General features: G+C 47.3%; 1 long non-coding RNA gene across 2 annotated transcripts; it reads right to left on the bottom strand.

The window, feature by feature from the left end:
* Positions 1-383: 383 nt before the first annotated feature.
* LOC121110088 lies at positions 384-4,271 on the bottom strand. Of its 2 annotated transcripts, XR_005857728.1 has the most exons (4): positions 3,933-4,271; positions 1,680-3,710; positions 985-1,581; positions 384-633 (listed from the first exon to the last, which is right to left on the bottom strand). It is a non-coding gene; the product is annotated as an uncharacterized LOC121110088 (long non-coding RNA). The 2 variants fall into 2 exon arrangements; XR_005857727.1 differs by having other exon boundaries at positions 985-3,710.
* Positions 4,272-4,511: the final 240 nt, after the last annotated feature.

Raw genomic sequence — 4,511 nt, 5'->3', positions numbered from 1 at the left:
TATGGTTGGACTAGATAATCGTAGTGATCTTTTCCAGCCCTAATGATTCTGTGATTCACACCCAAGCCCAGGCTCTCACTCACAGGGTCTGGAAGGACTGGTGTGGCTGCTGCAAACGAGTTCAGCAGCAGCAACCCCGAAACCAGCTCTTCCAAAGCTCCACTTGAAAATTTTGAGCACAAACTGTGGCTTGAGTAAGAGCCAGCAGAGTGGATGGCAAGTACTCAAGTCAAAGGGTCCAGTATTTGTCATCTCACATCTCAAGGGGCAGTTTCTCCTAGGGAGCTTTAAGAGGCTTATGCATGGCAGGAGGACAGAGCAGCAATCTAGTTTCCCACGTACTCATTTTCATCTGTAGGAAAGCCCTCATAAATACTGGGAAATACTGAATGTGCTTTTCTGCCTGAAAAAGCAGCAAGGTAGGAATCTTTATTGATGAAGGTGAAATGTATCGATGGCATCTAGAGAGTAAGGGCACTCCATGAGGGCCAGCCAGAAGGTGGATGAGCAGCACAGCACCGGTCCAAACACTTGGGCAGTAAGGATATGCTGGAACTGACCACACAAAAGGCAAAGCAGCACTTCACAAAGACAGGGTGGCCACTAATAACTGGAGGTTGAGGCAAGGAGAATCTAAAGAGAGCAGAAGAACAGATTTACCCATGTTACAACAGAAGAGATGACAACAAAGTAGGGAGAGAACAAGAGTAGAGAATATAAATGAATGCATTAAAAATCTATACTGATTTTCTCCTCATACCAAAATGCAGAGATCGTTTTAAGAATCTGTCAGGGAGCAAAACAGAGACAAGAAAACATACATACTGTGGAGCTCGCTGTCATCAAGACTACAGATCTCTGATGACTCATATCATTAAATCTTCATTTATACAGCTAGATACCAAGAGAGTTTCAGGAGCAATAAAAAACCACATGACCCATAATTATACCTATTTCAGTAACGTACATGAGAACGAGACTCACCTCTTGGAGAAGTCTCTGTATCTACTTATTGCAGGGGCTGTTCATTCGTCTTCCTGAGCATTTCATTTCAGATATAACACTGGACTGGGGATATAATAATAACAACAATAATAACAACAGCAACAATAATAGGACAGTAATCCTCGCAATGAGGTTCTTTCAAAAGTTTGCCATGGCACAGCCTTCAAAAGCAGAGCTGCAGATAGGAGGAGGTGACATGGTGCTAATGGAGGACTACTTGGTGGAAGGTGTCCAACTTATGGACAAGGAGCATTGGGAAAGATGAGAGAGGAGAGAATGGATAGGAGAGGGAGGATCCAGGTGCTGGTCCTGCCTCTAACAACCATGGACACATATTTCATTTACTTCACATCTGTATGTACCCAGATGGCATTCTGTGCTCCACAAACACCTTCCTCCGATAGCAGTTGCTGCTAGATACAGAAGACTTTCTTCCCCTCTGCTCCTGTCCCACCACCCTGTATTATGCATCCTTCTACCTCTCCAAGGCAGCTCAGAGATCTCCACCATTGCTGGCTTCTTTGGCTCTTCTTCCTGTGTCTGGGCCCAGGTGGTGGCACTTGGCTGCTTATCTACCTGGAGAGCAGATTTCCATGGCTACCTGATACACAGCAGTGCCAGGCCAGCCTTGATTCACAGGATTGCTTCCAACCCCGACAGTCTTCTTATCTCACCAGGTGACACAGACGTTAAGTCCATTCCATCAGGACCACTAAATTGGATGATTTTTACGGTGTACAAACACAAAGTTGGTGGAATCTGATAAACCAAACTCATTGCTGCCAGGCAGCGCAGTGGGAGGAGACCATGTCTGCTTGGAGCACAGAAACGCTGGTAAAAAAGCAAGCATAAAAAGCAGCACAACGCATGATCATTTGGGTCCTTTCTCCTGTATTTAGGCTGCCTAACATTTTGCATTATAAACAATTTGTGCGGGTTTCCTGAAAGGCTTTGAGATGGCTACTGTTTGCAGATCTCAAATATAGCAGGTAGAGCCCTCAGGCAAAAGTCATGCCATTCCCTAGCCTTGTGAACCACTCTCCCAATTATGTTGGAGTACACGAAGCATTAAAAATGAATAGCCATTTCACTGTCCCTCATTTCCTTCACCATATCTCTTTCCCCACACCCCAGCACACCTTAGAAACCTTTAAGCACTGATCCAAAATACCCCCCGGCAAATCAATGCTTGTTGAAAGCCACTGGGGCCAGGCACTGCTTGAACACCAGTGCCACCCCTGCACTGGGGGTTCTATAGACCAGAAGATGAAGAGAGCATGAGAGAGGAAAGCAACAGTTGCTCTGAGGTCTCCTTGGAGCCTTCTCCAGGCTGAACGGCCCCAGCTCTCTCAGCCCGTCCTCATAGGAGAGATGTTCCATCCCTTGGATCGTTTTTGTGGCCTGCCTCTGGACACACTCCAACAGGTCAATGTCTCTCCTTTACTGAGGACTCCACATCTGGATGCAGTACTCCGGGTGAGGCCTCACCAGCGCAGAGCAGAGGGGCAGAATCACCTCCCTTGCCCTGCTGGCCACTCTTCTTTTGATACAGCCCAGGATAAAGTCGGATTTGTAGGCTGTGAGGGCACGTTGCTGCCTCATGTCCAGCTTGGCATCCACCAGTACCCCCAAGTCCTGTTCCCTCCCGTTCCTCATGCTAAGAGAGAAGCTAGCACTGCCCAGAAACATGTTACCTGACGAGACACAAGGCATGAACCAACCCCTGATGCCTTGCAACCCTCAAGTTTGCTTGAAGTTGCAGATCTCTGCTGACTTTTCCTGCTTTTAGCAAAGGGCTGCCAACTGTTTACTGCAAATCTCCTTTCCGGTGGCAATGGGCCACACAGGTCCCATGGCAGTGTTATTTTCCCGCTTGGATAAGGACAAATCTCATAATCAGGAGAAGGATTTGCAAAGGCCCTCGATGGCTTCCACTGCCTGGAGACAGCGGAGAGGGCGGCCGTGACTCCGCAAGTTCTACACAGACCATTTTCAGCTTTTCCTTGCCGGGCCGCACAGACCTTTGCCTGAGGCACTGCTACTTAAAAAAATAAATAAATAAATAAAAACAGGCTGCTCAACAGATTTGCTGGCAAGATACGGATCTTGCAGTTAATTCCGTCTGAGCACTCATTAGACGTACTTATGCACATGCATGTTTTTATTTACCAAGGACTGGCACACCCATGTCTGGCTCACTTCGCAGCCTTTGTTCAGAGACCTGGCGAGGCTTTCCAAAAGCAGAATCCCACATTAAAACACATTACTCCGTTCGCAAATAACGAGGTTTCATTTTGCTTTCGGTAGTTATACGGAGGAGTAAATCTCGCCTGTTTGAGCATTCACAGCTCATGAACATAGAGAGGTGTGAACGCAGACAAAGCAAGCAGATTTTTAAGTCAGAGCAAATACAGAAACACAGTGCATTCTTCCAGCCCGGCAATTGGAGAGTGCGCTGCAGTGCTGTGTTTGCTCTGGGGCTGAGTAACTCCTGTCTGTGGAAGAATCAGACAGAAGCACATAGCGCTGACCAAACGATTTGTCACAAATAATGTCGGGGATTTTTGCTCACAATTTGTTTGCAAGTGAGGTTCCTTTCAAACAAAACTCCGCTGTATTCACAAGCACTCAAGGCAGACAAACTCCAGACTCCCAGCAGCTTGCAAGCTGTGTCCATTTACTCTCCTTAGATATCCAACAGGGTCCTGAATGCAAAAGAAGAGGAACACCCAGGTTAGGTGGAAGTAGGCAGTGTTGCAGCAATGCAAACGAGGGGCAGTGGGCAGAAACTGGGACACAGGGAGTTCCATACAAACACAAGGAAGAACTTCTTAACTGCGAGGGTGACAGAGCACTGGAAGAGGCTGCCCAGAGAGGTTGTGGAGTCTCCCTCTCTGAAGCTGCTCAAGACCCGTCTGGATGCCTACCTGTGCAACCTACTGTAGCGAGCCTGTTTTAGCAGGGGGTTGGACTTGATGATTTCTAGAGGTCCCTTCCAACCCCTATGATTCCGTGATTCTGTGATCAGCAATGCTTCCTGCAGAGCCCTGGTGGCAGGCACAGATGGACAACCAGACATACCCAGCACCTCCTCCACGTTAAGACTAACAGTAAACAGGTCTGCTGTAAGCTCCAAGACACGCAGGAGCAACTGGAGCTGTTATGATAGGTGCTTGTGTTATTTTTGGCTGGTGAATCATTTATTTGCTGGAGAAAAAAAAAAACAACACACAGTTTCAGGGTGGTCAGAGATATTTGTAAATTCAGGCAGCTCCAGTCTGTGCGGAGTGTTTGCGCATTCAGCAAGCCAAAGACAGGCAGACTGAGGGCGAATTGTTCCAGCTGCTGCTGGTTGAGGTGAAGAGGTCACCACTCCCAATGACTGTCACAGACTTTCCCCACACCAACAGCAGTTGTCGCATTCACGCTTTTACCCAGTCTAAACAGTCCGTCTGATTGCTTCCTAGCTCAATTCTCTACTCTCTTCATCTTAATAATAACGTATA

This window comes from Gallus gallus, chromosome 2 (assembly GCF_016699485.2).
Source record: "Gallus gallus isolate bGalGal1 chromosome 2, bGalGal1.mat.broiler.GRCg7b, whole genome shotgun sequence".
Classification (NCBI taxonomy): Eukaryota; Metazoa; Chordata; class Aves; order Galliformes; family Phasianidae; genus Gallus; species Gallus gallus.
The sequence above is the reverse complement of the archived record's forward strand: the minus strand, read 5'-3'. Positions and strand labels throughout refer to the sequence as shown.